General features: G+C 37.0%; 1 protein-coding gene across 1 annotated transcript in view; it reads left to right on the top strand.

Annotated features, from left to right (window-relative positions):
* The window catches only part of HS6ST3 (heparan sulfate 6-O-sulfotransferase 3), a 625,872-nt gene that overhangs the window by 466,890 nt on the left and 143,895 nt on the right, over window positions 1–15,087 (top strand). The window lies entirely within an intron of this gene.

Consider the following 15,087-nt stretch of genomic DNA (forward strand, 5'->3'; position numbering starts at 1 on the left):
GTCATGAAATTGTTGAGGGTAAAATGTTGCATACCTGCTTTGTTGGTATATCAGTCACTGACCTGGTTCACAGTTTTGTGAACAATAAGAAAAAAGTGCATTCTCCTTTAGTTTCAGTGAAGGACTATTATGATATGAATAGTGAAATGTTTTTTAAGTTTTCCTTGTATTCTTAGAACTGGTAGGGTATAGAGTGACTGAGAAACTCAAAATCATTGATCTGTGTCCTCCCAGAATAAACATTTAATCCCAAATTGTAGAGATAACCTAAAAGGAATGCTGTGCAAAATTTCCAAAGAATAGGGTGTTAAAGCTTCTTTATCTTATTATCTATTCTTATAACTGTTTGGTGAAGGTGGAGGGTGTCTTCATTAGCTTTGTAATTTAAATTATTAGAGTGCTAATTAAGGAGGAAAAAAGTCACGGCTTCTTTGGTGTTTTGTGGTATCTATGTACTGTCTAGAAGAAACATAACTTAAATGCAGACACAAAGAGCTTGAGAGTAAAAGGGTTGGAAAAAGATACACCATAAAATAGTAACCATAATGGCTCTGGAGTAGTTATGTTAATATCAAATAAAGTAAACCTCAATATAATAAATATCATTAGAAACAAAGAGAGACATTTCTTAATGTTAAAAGGGTCAACGTATTAGAAAGATATAATCATTATAAATGTAAACACACCTAATAACAGAGATCTGCAATACTTAAAGCAAAAAATAACAGATTAGAAAGCAGAAATACACAATTAAAAATGGTTGGAGATTTCAGTACTTCACTCCAATGATCAATATAACATAACAGAAAATCAGCAAAGATATGAAAGACTGAACAACATTATCAACCAGTGTTACTTAACTGATATTGTAGCACATTTCACTCAAGAACTATTTTTGGAATGGAAAATTCTATAAGATAGACTATATGCTGGGCCATGCAATAATTCTCAGTATGATTTTTTAAAGATTGAAATCATGCAAAATGTATTTTATGACAACAAAACAGTTATATTAGATATCAAAAAAGAAGGAAATCTGTGCCAAATACTTGGGTACTTATCTACTTCTAAATAATCCATGGGTCAAAAAAGAAAACAAAAAGGGAATAAAAAATTATTTTGAGTTGAATGAAGACTAACACAAAACAGATAGAAACTACAGAATGCAATTAAAGCAATGCTTAGAGGGCAGTTTATAACTCTAGATGCTTATAACTGCAAAGAAAGTTTCTAATCCCAATAATCTAAGCTTCCATCTTTAAAAAAATAGAAAAAGAAAAACAAACTAAATCAAGAATAAGCAGAAGGAAGGAAGTAATAAAGATTAAAGTAGAAAATTGTGTGTTTGCAATTTACTGAAATGGAGTCAAGAAGAAATAGAAAGTCAGAAAAGATCAAAACAAGTAAAGAAATTAAATTAGTAATTTTAAATCTTTGCACAAAGTAAGTCCTGCCTCTCATGTCCTCAGTTGTGCATTCTGTCAAATTCTTAAAGTGATAGCAATTTTTTATAAGCTTATGAAACAGATGAAAAAGGAACACTTCTCATCTCATTTTGTTTCAGGCCAGAATTACCCTGATCCCAAAGCCAGACAGAAACATCACAAGGAAAGAAAAGTATAGGTGAATATCCCTCAAAAATATAGGTATACAGCTCCTTAACAAAGTATTAGTGAAAAAAATTCTGTGGTATATCAAAAGGATTCTATACCATGAGCGTGTGAAATTTACCTTAGGAGTGCAAACTTGGTTTTACAGCTAAAAAGCAACTAATTGAATAACCATATTAATAGAATAAAGAACAGAAACAACATGGCTATCTCAATGGCCACAGAAAACACATATTGTATATACATTTCTGGTAGGGATATATACATCTACTTTGGAAAACATTTTGTGAGTTTCCTAAAAGTTTGAATATAACCTTACTATACTGCCTGGTTCCAAATTCTATTTCTAGGAATCTACACAAGAGAAAGACGTAAAAAAAAAAATATGTGCACACAAAGAATTGTTATGTTCACAGCAGCATCATTCATAATAGTCCCAAACTGGAAGCAATCCAAATGCCTATGAATTTCAAAATGTGGTGTATCCATATAATTAAATGCTATTCAGCAATAAAAAAAAGAACAAAATACTGATAGATACTACGGCACAAATGAACCACAAAAACATTATCCTAAGTGAAAGAAGCCACACAAAAAACACAAATTTCTATTTTTTTTATTCCATTTATATGAGATGTCCAGAAAAGGCAAATTGACTGAGACACATAGCAGATCAATGGTTGCCTGGGTTTGTAGGATGAAACAGGATTTAGTGCAAACAGGCTCAAGGGAAAGTTTTAGAGCGATGGAAATGGTCTAAGACTGACTTGTGATGGCTGCCAACTCTGTAAATTTATAAAAATCATTTAATTACACATATGCAATGGGTGCGTTTTATGGCATGTGAATTATACCTTTAAAATGTGGTATAAAAAGTCTTAGTATTCTCATCTTTTTAAAAAATGATATACACAACATTGTGCATGTGTCTAAGAAATGAGATAATTCGTAGAAACAACTCTGTACAGTGTTTGACAGAGTAACAGTGAGTCAATATTTGTTATCATCATCCTTATTCTCCTCATCCTCTTCCTCCTCCTTCTCCTTATCTTTATACGGAATCTAAACATCTGTCTTCAAGACTGTAGTTGCTGAATTGGGCAGCGGAAAATACTACCCAAGCCAGTGTAGATTGGTAACATTCACAATCCGTGGTCTCTAACTTTGGCTGAATGCTTAATGCCTCCTGACAGTTCTGTATCTCTCAGAAGCTTCCATTGTCAAAGCTCTTCAAAACTCCATCTCCCTCCTTTCACTCACACATGAATGTCACCTCCTACTTCATAGAGAATAACACGTCTATGAAGGGATCCTTTGAAAATACTTCTGCATGTCCAGTGATCTTTCCATCTTCTTTAACCCAGTGTGAAAATTGTCCCCCCTCCTCCTTTTCTGGGCCAATTCTTGCTTATACCCTGGATGAAGTCCTCTGACTTCCTCAGGGACCTTATCAGCATTCTGCCAGTAATAAACAAAATACAAAATATTTGCCAATCTGAAGCTCCTTTTCATTCTTTGTTTATACACATTCCTTCACTGATGTATCCAACAAATTTTTATTGGATGCCTGTATTGTGCCAAATCCCTTCTCGAGGAGCGGAGACATGATCATCAGCAAAAGAAAAATGGCCCTTGCTCTCGTGGAGCTTATACAGTTTAGTAGAGAAACGGTAGTTAAAAATAGTTAGAAGACTGGGCAGCCTAGGTGGCTCAGTGGTTTAGCGCCGCCTTCAGTCCAGGGTGTGATCCTGGAGACGCGGGATCGAGTCCCACATCGGGCTCCCTGCGTGGAGCCTGCTTCTCCCTCTGCCTGTGTCTCTGCCTCTCTCTCTCATGAATAAATAAATAAAATCTTTAAAAAAATAGAAGACTAATTAACTATCTTTAATAATTAATAAGTACAACAAAGGAAAAATAATGGAATACTAAGAGAACATATAGTGGAAACTCCAGAGATAGATCACTGAAAGTTATATTTAAAATGATTTGTGAAGTATGAATAGGATTTAACAGACAGTTGGAGATGTAGGACAGGGCAGTGGGGAAAGCAATTCCCTGTAGAGGGACCAACATGTACAAATGTCTTGAAGCCAAATATAGGAGAATTGCTTGGGTTTGGGACTAGACAGTCATAGTTTGAGTCCCAGCTCTGCCACTGACGTTGTGTCATGATGTGGTCATGAGCAGTGGAGTGAGAGTCCATCTGAAGATCTAGAACACAGTATAGTCTTACTATCCTGCATGAATAACTTTATACTTTACATACATTATCTCGCTTAGTCCTCACAGTAACTCTAGGTATTATTACCTTCACTTTGAAATGTGGGATCAGAGATTCATAGGCCTTGATTTGCTCAAGGACGCTGGCTAGTGTTAATACAGACTTTACTGAGTCTTTTGGAGTAAGTTATGTTACACTGATTTTGGCATCCAGTAAGAGCTCGATATGATTTCTTTACCTATTTCTTTCTTTTGCCCTTTCCTTTGATATCATGTGGCCATCATCAATTCATGAAACACAGTACATTCATGCTGATTTTTTCCCAGTATTCCTTTCCTTCCAAAGTTTTTGTTAGATTAAGATTTTGCTACAATTAAACGGAGATAGTAATTTTTAACTGACTGAAGGTGTTTTCATTTTCTCTTTACCATTGCTGCTCTTTAATATCACACCTAGAAGGTCACAACAACATTTTTGAGCTTCGGCTTCTCTATTTCTAACACAAGGGATTTGGTTGAGAGAGTAAGTAAAGTCATTTCCATCTCTAATAGGCTGTGAATGTATCTTTTTGGACTTGCCACATAACTTAAATCACAAAATTTTACTTCTTCATCAAATAGTAGTTATATTTTATGCCTTCACAAGAATAAGTAGATGAAAGTCATTTATGTAAGTATTTCATCTTGTTTCAAGATATATAATTTGTAGATAGGATGGTGCATCTAGTTAGGTGACTTTTTTATATGGAATAAATTTATGAGCCAAAACATTTGAAGTTTACACTGTAAGACATTTAAAGCATCTTAAAGGATAATATCAATATATTTTAATTATATAACGTCAGCCATGATGAATTACACCAGTATATTTGCCAATTTTTTGTTATGTAGGATGTCATTTAATCATGGAATCAAAAACATCTTTCTCATGCTAAGATAGATAGTCTTTTAAGCCAAGATAAATACTAGATTTCCACTTGTATTTGTTTTATTTATGATACTCACAAGATAGTACGACTATGGATTATGAATAGAGTAATTTATATTTTGCTAATGCCAAAGTCTATAAACAGTATTGAATATGAAGTAAAAGCACATTTGTAAGGCCGTATTTAAACTCAGAAATAGATAACCAAAAGTAGTCACCACTTCAGGTAGATTTTTCTATTCTCTTAATATTTAACTTTAACTTGTAACAAAATCTTCTGAAAGGGTCAGTATCCAATTAAACTCTTGTACTAAATGTTGAATACAGAAGCAGTTGCTTCCTTACAGAAAATATGCCTTCTGGAAACTTCTAAAATGCATGTCATCTTTTGAGTATAAAAAAGCACATTTGTTATCCTAGTTCAGAGATAATTGCTTGCCATTAGGTTGGTTGGGACGTAAATTTTACTCATTTCTGTCAGCTAGTGTGTCAACTTCCTAAACTCCATCTCCATCTGCCCCTCCAGTGACAGGCCGAATATCATTCTGCCTTCCACCAAAATGATAATGACTCGTAAATGTAAATTTCATTGAAATCACATGTGTGGAAACATTTATTAACTTTTCTTTCTTTCTTTTTTTTTAAAGAATAGAGAAATCAGATGTGTTGATTTTGGCTCAGCAACATTATATTAAAAATTCCTTCCAAACTAATTTGCTTTCCTTGTTACAATGCGTAAACATTTATTGATCCTCCCCTTTTTTGCAAGAACTATACATGTATTTGGCTGTCAGGGCTTTAGATACAATAGTGTCATAGAAGAGGTACTTTCTGTGCCTTCCTCTAGGCTGGGGGAGAGAGGTAGTGAGACTAGCCACCTGCATGTACCCTTATGCCAGGATTCTTGTCTCAAAGCCCAGAAGCCACATTTAACACCACAGACAGTGACTCTAGGAAAATGCCTTTAATAAAAATGGCTTTTATTTTCAAAGTACTGATTGCTTTTGTTTTTTTCCTCTTTCACCAAGTCCTTACTACTTGCCATGCTCTGTTTTAAGCTATTTATGCACATTAACTCCTTTTAATCCTCTTAAGAACCCCATGAGATAGATACTGTTATGATGCCCATTTTGCAGATGAGAAAACCAAGGCACAGAGAGGTCTCACACACTCACACATAGAGGTGAGAGGTGAAGACAGGATTTGAACCCAGACAGTCTGGTTGGGTGGAACCTGCCTTTTTATAGATGACATTTTTGGGTTGTTCGTTTTTGTTTTTGTTTTTTTCTTTTTACCTTTTAGCATATTGTCTTACTCAGTCCTGAGAAAAACCTAATCAAAGAGGGAGTAAACTGATGCTCAGAAGGTTTAGACAATGTCCTTGATTGTATACAACTAATTCAATTAAGAGCAAAGCATGCCTGGCTGCTCCTAAGGCACATGCTCAGAATGCATTCTGACATCCTCAGGAGCGCCACCCACCGGCCCATTCTGTGCAGGACATTGAGCAGGAGGCAAGATGGGAAGCCCTCTCAACGTTACTGTGCCTGTATTCTATCCTATGCCTGCCACAGTCCTGTCTAAGGGCTGTACAACTGGTGGATGCACACTCAGTTCTGTGGCCCACGAGTTCTGGGGAAAAAGGAAGACAGAAGAGGGAAGTGAGCACACAAGTATAATTGGCCCACCTCCCCACACTTTTTTTTTTTTCATTATTAGGTTCATTTGGTGATATGTACATTCAACCTGTTCATCCAGCCTTTGAAAAAAAGAAAAGAAAAAAGGAGAAAAGAAAAGAAAAAAGGAAAAAAAGGAGAAAAAAAGGCTGTAATTTTCTTATAAAGATGTGAGATCCTGGTGCATTAGTCTTACATTTACCCTTGAGGATAAGAATTCTTGCTGATAAGAAGTGAGCTATAAAATATGGATACCATGTCTCAAGTATTTAAGGATAAAGCGATAAACATGCAGATGGGGCCATTAATGAACATTAATTGCTTTAAATTAGGTTTTATTGTGCGGTGGGTAAATTGGAAAGTACACATTTGCATTGGTAATAGAAAATTAATTTAAATGCTTCAGGAAGCAAAATATCACCTGATGTGCTAAAACCTGTTATTTGTGGTAGACGTAAAAGAAAACTTGAAGGGCACTATGTATTAAATAAAATAAAATAAAAAAATAAAATAAAATAAAATAAAATTATAATAAACTATGTTGGAGGCACACACATATGTGAACACCTCCTTAGGTGTAAACCCTGGACAGCTACTGAGTTTGCCTAAGCCAAAAAAGGTCCCAGATGGCGGCTGGTTTAATGTTACATGTTTACTGCACTGTGTCGCTAAAGTGTGGTGGTAATGTAATGGTGCACTGTAAATCTAGGAGTTATATGGGCCCTCAGGAGGTCATTGGATCCTCTCTTCTCCCTCCAGGGAGGCTATGTCTTGAAATCTTTCAGAACAGATTGTTACCAACCCACATCTTGTAAGTGCTCAGAGAGACAATGTGGCTTCCCTTCCTCAGTGGCCCATTTCTAGCCAGGACCCACCTGGGTAAGGAAGTCCTCTCTCATGCACCTCCTAGTCTTTCCAGCGATAGTTTATATCTCAGTTTTCTTATTTTATTTCTGAAGAGCTAGATATAAGTTTGGTGGTTCTTCGACTCTCTTATACTTGGATATACTTTTCTTCTCTTTACCAGTTAATTTTTTTGATACTCATATGATATTCATATCATTGTTTTGCACCAAATCCTGCTGTGAAAGGCATAGTATTTAAAAATGTTAAAATGTCTCTAACAACTTCTCATCCTAAGGCAAAAGTAGCAGGAAATTGTCACCAGAGTTGTTAACACTGACTTCACCAGGAGCATTGCTGTTCCTTGAGACAGGGAAGCAGAGAGAAGTGGGTGTGGGAGACGAAGCAGGGAACTGAGGATTAAGTATCAGAGAGTACACTGATGTGGAGTTGAGGGGACAAAATGAGGCTCGAGATTTATAGGTGAGAGCTATCAGTTCATAGATTATTTTCAAAGTGGTGGGATTGAATGAGCTAACTGAAGGAGTGAATGAAGAAAACAAAGTTACATATATAAAGAACCAAGCCTGGGGCACCTTGGCATTTTGAGGTATGAAAAGAGAGGGATGAACCAGTGAAGAAGACTCAGAAGAAGTGAGGCCAAAGATGAATAGAAAAATTAGGAGAATGTGGTGTCCTGGAAACCAAATAAAGAAATGCTTTAAGAGGATGGGAGTGGCTAACCGTGTTTGATGCTGCTGGGAGGTCAAGTGACAAAAGGTCCTTGTTGACCTTGGCAAAGTCATTTTTAGTGGTGTAATAGGGACAAAGTCTGTTTGAGGTAGATTCAAGAGACAATGGCAGATGAAAAGCAGAGCTAGGTGAATACAGACATCCTTTTCAGGAAGTTTAATAGAAAGGAAAATAGAGAACAGGATGGCAGCAGAGGGAAATGTGAGATCTAGAGTAAATGTTTTTAAGGTATGAGATCTACCAGCAAGAATGTATATTAGTGGGAATGATTCAGTGAAAGAGAGAAATGATGATGCCAGAGAGAAAGGAAATGCCTGGGAGAGGATGGTATCCAGTGCACACAAGTGAAGTATTGATCCTAGATCTATCCAAGTTAGCTCATCTATACTTACCAGATGGAAGCTAGATATATGAATAAATATGGAGGAGGTTTAGATATTTATCTCATTAAATAGTATATTGAACTGTTCTTTAGAGATATATATTTTTAAATTTTTATTTATTCATGAGAGACACACAGAAAGAGAGAGAGACAGAGACACAGGCAGAGGGAGAAGCAGGCTCCATGCAGGGAGCCCGACGTGGGACTAAATCCCGGGTCTCCAGGATCACACCCTGGGGGGCAGGCGGTGCTAAACTGTTGCGCCACCAGGGCTGCCTCTTTATAGATATTTGAATCAGATTTGTTTCAGGTAATCAAATATTTTCTTAGTTCTGTGAATAATCCATTGGCCCTTGGAAGAGGGCCCATTGTGCCAAATGGATAACGAGCAGCTAATCAAAAAAGAATGTGTTGTGGTGTTTGTGCAGCCAAAGATCTTATAAGTGCATTTTGCCAGGCATAGCTGCCCTCCCTGGGGGCTACCACTCCTTGGCCATACCTTCCTATACCTGGGATTAACCCCCCTCCCCAATGAAACAAGAATGGGCTATGAACTTTAAGAGGGTATAACTGAACACTTAAGGAAAATGAAGGCAATTTTAAGCTTCACATAAAACAAAATATAGCACAAGAAAGGAAACAGAATTCCTTTTTGGGTTGTCTGTGAACAATACATAGTGACAATAAAGTAAATATTGACTAACTAGCAGGATGGGAAGTGTGTGTAAGGCTACAAGAGAGTAAAATCTTTACATTCCACACTATGGAGCCAATACATATTTACAATGGAAAACTAAATAGAAGTATAAACATGGTATTTAGAAATGTGAGTATAAATGACAAGGAAAAATATTTGAAAGTGGCTACCTTGGAAGAGCAAATATCACAGATGGGGCTAGAAGGGCAGGTGCTGATTTCACCGTAAGTTATGTAATACTCTAACTGTTTAAACTATTATTTTGTTTTTATTTTAATTTTATTTATTTATGAGAAAGAGAGAGAGAGAGAGAGAATGCCTGAGTCTGAGGAGGTGGAGAAGCAGACTCCCCACTGACTGGGGAGCTGGAAGCGGGGCTCTATCCCAGGACCCAAGATCATGGCCTAAGCCCAAGGCAGACGCTTAATGGTCTGAGCCACCCTGGCTCCCCTATTATTTTGTTTTTTGATAAAAATATTTTCAGACTGTGTAAATTATAACAACACTTCAGGCTGAATTGTGCCTGTCCCAAAATTTGTATGTTGAGGTTCTGAACCACATTACTTCAGAATATGACCCTATTTGGGAATCCGTTCTTTAAAGAGTAATTAAAATGAAGTCATTAGAGTGCACCCCAATCCTAGAAGATGGGTATATTTAGAAGAGGAAATTTGGATATAGACAGAAGAAAGGCTATGTGAAGACCCAGGGAGAAAGCGTCATCTACAGGCCAAGGAGAGAGGCCCCAACAGAAGCTTGCATCTCTGACTCAGACTTTCAGCTTCCAGAACTCTGACAAAAGTTGATGGTACTTTGTTATGGTGGCTCTAGGAAACTAATACACTGGGAACTCCTTTATGGCAGTTCTCCTATTGAGGACATGGATCCAGAACCCATCCTTGGGATTAAGTATTGATCTGATCAAGCTGAAGGGAATTGCCACTGTCAGTCTTCTGGGGGACAGGGTAACTTCTGGTGCCGGAAATGAGCAGTCTTGAAATAATGTAAGGCCAGCATCTTCCTCTGCCTCTGCTTCGTCCTCACATTACCTTTTCTGTGTGTGTTAATTTTCCCTCTGCCTCTCTTTTATAAGGGCACTGATGGTTGCATTTAGCGCCCACTGGGATAATCCAGAATAATCTCCTCACTCCAAAAGCCTGAATTTAAAAACATTTGCAAGAACCCTTTTTCCAAATTTATGGTTCTCCAAAATAGGAACTGATATCTTTGGGCAACCATTGTTCAGCCATCTGGAGGAGGGAGCTAGTATTTTATAGCTCAAAGCAAATAGAATCTTCCTTTCTAAAATTTCAAAATAATGTGTTTTGTTAATCATATGCTTTGTAGGCACTCTGTGGGCAATTTAATCTAGAACTCATGTCCTTTATTTCAGGGATATTTTCTTTATTGATTCTTTGAACTTTTTTCTCCTATGTCCTCCCAATCTATATCAAGAGTTCCTGCCTGTCATTTTTGCAACCTCCTGGTTCTTTCTAATGAATTCCCCAATCACTTAGGTTTTCTCTTATGTTTTCTGGCCCTTGAACTTTTTGCTCCAGTTCCTGGGAGCTTTAAACTTAGATTTTGCATTTCTGATATTAAATTTTTAACATCTAATAATAGTGGCCTTTACTTTTATAGCATCCAATTCTTTTTTCATATCCACAATATTTTCTCATCTCTGAGGATCTTTTAATTTCTTTTTTAACTTTCCGTATTGTCTCTTTTTCTTCCTAGGGCTTTAAGAAATGAGTTTGTCTGTTTTTCCGTCTCTCACTTATGTGGGAAGGTTTCTTCAGTGTCTGGATGCTTGCTCAAACTTAGTGGTGAGGTAATGAACACTTAAAAGGTGATCCAAGAGTGAGTCCACTCTTTTGATGGGTGACCTTGACCTCTGAGTGTCCATTTCTGTAACTTTTTTTTTTTCCCTTTAGATGGCCCTTGCTCTTAGAGAGAAATCCTCCAACTTTTTTCTAGGGCGTGTTGGCCAAGCTGCAAGTATTGTGGTTACTGAGTGGGGAAAGGGGCCAGCTTTTCACCATTCACAAGAGGACTTTCATTTAGTCCTCCGTGGCCCTCAAATGGATGTGATATTCCTGAGTTCATATGCTCTGTCTGATTCATTCTTAACAGAGAGTCAACATTCCTTCTTTCATCTGAGGAAAAGCCTTGGAAACACATGGCACCTCTGACTTGTGCGCCTTCTTCCATTCCACACCTACGTCCTTGCCCACTTCTTGGCTTGCCCCCCCCTCCCTCCTCCCCCCACAAGACCTGCAGTGCTGTTCTCCTCTAAGAACTTGTGTTGCTGTCTCCTACTTGCTACTGCTTCCTTTTCCATTCCCCAAAGTAATGTCCTTGCGGGTTTATGCCCTTTCTAGTCCTTTACTGTTTTTCAAAAATCTTTTCAAGAATCATGTTTCAGGAGTGAGCAGAGATACATGCCTGGATTCGACTTACCATGTTAAAGCTTAATCTGAAATAACAGTAAATTTAGCATCCAAAATAATCCATTCTAGCTTTAGTTCTGCCTTGCCTTGCCTTCATCCAGAATAACATGAAGAGAAATTCAGGCTTGCATGCCTTATCTTTGAGAAGCTAGTACTTGGGCAAGGATGCAAAAAAACAAACAAAACCCAACTTACACACCCCTAGTATAAACTGTAATTTTAAGTATAAATTTGATTTTGTAAATTAGATATCCCTAAATCTAAAGCTAAATCTAGATCTGAGAAAATGTATTTTCTTTTGAGAGGGAATCCTTCTTCACTCTCTTCTAAATATATATAAAATCTCTCTATTATATACTAAATACTATATATTCAATTTCCAATTCTAAAGAATTCTATTCTATTCTATTCTATTCTATTCTATTCTATTCTATTCTATTCTATTATCTCATTCTAAAGAAAGAGCATTTTAGGTATTTCATTGAGTGCAGGGCTTCCTCAAGAATAAAATGGTAAAATGGGCAGGAGTTTTCTCATATTTGCAAAATGAGAGGTCCCACTTTTTTAGAAGAGAAATTTTTTTTCCAGTTCCAAAAAACAGTTTTTCTAATTTCAAAAACGATGGAAAATCAAATCTCTCCTGGACATCTAGTTATATAAAAGTGTTTTAAGAAAGCATCATTTATCATCAGGGAAATGCAAATCAAAACCACAATGGTATATCATCTCATGCCTGTCAGAATGGTTGTCATCAAAAAGACAAGAAGTAAGTATTGGCGAGAAAAGGGAGCCCTTGTGTGGTGTTGGTGGAAGTGTAAATTGGTGAAGCCATTATGGACAAATAGTATGGCGGCTCCTCAAAAAATCAAAAGTAGAACTATCATATGATCCAGCAACCCCACTTCTGTGTATATGTCCAAAGGAAATGAAAACAGGATTTCAAAGGGACATTAGCACTCCCATGTTCATTGCAGTATTATTACTAGGCAAGATGTGGAAACAACCTAAATGTTTGTCAGTGGTTGAATGGATAGAGTTGTGGTATATATACAATAGAATATTATTCAGTATGGGATAAAAGGAAATCCAATTGTTTGCAACAACACGGATGGACGTTGAGAGCATTGTACTAAGTGAAATAAGCCAGGCAGAGAAAGATAAACATTGCATGGTATCAGTTATATATATAGAAATTTTTTAAAAAAATGTCAAACTCATAAAAACAGAGTAGAAGCATGGTGGCCAGAGATTGGGGGATGAAGAAGTAAGGAGAGGTTGGTAAAGGGGTACAAACTTTCAGCTTTAACATAAATAGGGTCTGAGGATCTAATGTAGATCATGGTATCTAGAGTTAACATCATTGTATTATGTAATTAAAAGTTGGTAAGAGAATAGAACTTAAATATTCTGGAAGAAGGAAGGAAGGTAGATTAGAAGAAAGAAAGAGAAAAAAGAAAGAAAGAAAGAAAGAGAAAGAAAGAAAGAAAGAAAAGAAAGAAGGAAGGAAGGAAGGAAGGAAGGAAGGAAGGAAGGAAGGAAGGAAGAAAGAAAGAAGAAAGAAAGAAACAAAGAAAGAAAGAAAGAAACAAAGAAAGAAAGAAAGAAAGAAAGAAAGAAAGAAAGAAAGAAAGAAAAAGAAAGAAAGAAAAGGGAAGGAAAGAAAGAAAGAACAGGAGTGAGTCAGGAGAGATTATTATAAGGCTAAAAGAAGATTGGAATCAGATTTGGAAATATGTCTGAAGCAGTTTGAAGGACTAACCTCCCTGTCCAGTTCTCCAAACATACCACATGGTCTTTCCCTGCACTGTCACCTTTTTCTGTATGTGTCTGTACCTTCTTTAGATTTTGACTATTAATGCACTGTACCCACCAGTTCAAGTGCTGTGCTGAGATGAGCCAGCCTGGTTGAGTAGCTTGCCCAGTTGCACATAGAGCTGTGCTCTCTGCCATCATATAGGGTCAGTCAGCCTTCTAGATGAGTTACCCTAGTGTCACTTGCTAATCCCTGGTCCAGTCAGAGCCACCTGTGCAACACAAGGAACCCAGTACTGCTTCTTGGCACAGAGCTCTGTATTACTCTGCTCAGGCTGTTGTAACAAAGTACCATGGACTGGCAACAAGCAGAGCTGCTTGAACCAGAAGCCAACTCTCAGGGTGTAAACGTCATAACTGACACACCCGGTGCAATGTTCAACCCCATTACAGTTCCATTAAGCGAATGTATTTTTACTGAATTGAATGCAGTTGAATTGTCCGAGATATGAATGCCTCATATCAATTATAGGTAGTACCAGGCTCGATAAATTTCCCTGACAAATTACTTTATGATTCCCATTCCACCCCAGGAGACAAAGGCAACTGTTGTTTTTTTTAAAGTCCCCATTCCCAGGTTGTAGTTGTCTCCCTTAAAGTTTTTGAGGTCTCAGTCATAATTTTCTAAATTATTTATGATTTTGTTCTTCAGAAAAGACCAAGAAAAGTTGACAAGTCTTGTGAAGTCAAGATAAATGACACCTTGTACTCTCTTTCATCTGTAAGATCCATTACTCTGTCAAAGGAGTAATTTAGATGGCTGTGATTTGTTCCTCAAAAAGTTATTTTGATTTTTCCAGCACCCTCTCCTTAGGTCTGGTGATCAGCAGGTTCTATTAGTCAAAACATCTCCAAGTAAACTAGAAACAGGACAAGAGGCAAGGTCGTAGTCAGTAAAGCAAAGTTAGCCTTATGTTTTGCCTTTTGTCAAATATTGCATCACGATACCTGCAGCCAATCTCTTAGGTAGAGCACACATGGGTCACCTCTGTGGGTGGTTGGGGAGGTTTTCAAATTACAAGAAAAAGTTGTTTGCCACATCCCTGGCTCTTAGATTATAGTAAATGGAGGTAAAACACAAGAATAGCTATGTTGTTGTCTTTGGAGAATCAAGAGTTTTTGGATTAAAGTGAGTTGCTTGAATTGGTTTGCGTTTTGGTAGGATATACTTTTCTCGACCAATAAAAATGAAATAAAATGTAAGATAAGAAATAACCATTTAAAAAGGAGGTAAATGAGTCAGATTTCTGTTGATTACATTTTGGTTGGCTTTGTGTACACCCCACAGCATATGAGGTATCTAGCTGGATCAGAAACCTCTCCATTAAACAGGATGTGAATACTGGTTCTTTCTATAATGGTCGTAAGTGTTTCTTGGCATTTTAAATTTCAGTAAGGTGTCTGTGTGTGTGTGTGTGTGTGTGTGTGTGTATACAGTTGACTCTTGAACAACATGAGTGTTAAGGGAGCCAACACTCCATACAATCAAAATTTGCATATAACTTTTGACTCCCCCAAAACAACTACTAATGACCTGCTACTGACTGGAAAGCCTTACCAACAATGCAAACAGTTGATTATCATATGTTTTGTGTATGTTTTATATGCCGTATTCTTAAAGTAAGCTGGAGAAAATGATTAAGAAGATCATAAGGAAGAGAAAACACATTTATAGCACTGCACTATATTTATTGAAAAAAAATCCAGGGGCGCCTG

Source organism: Nyctereutes procyonoides, unplaced genomic scaffold (assembly GCF_905146905.1).
Source record: "Nyctereutes procyonoides isolate TBG_1078 unplaced genomic scaffold, NYPRO_anot_genome, whole genome shotgun sequence".
NCBI lineage: Eukaryota > Metazoa > Chordata > Mammalia > Carnivora > Canidae > Nyctereutes > Nyctereutes procyonoides.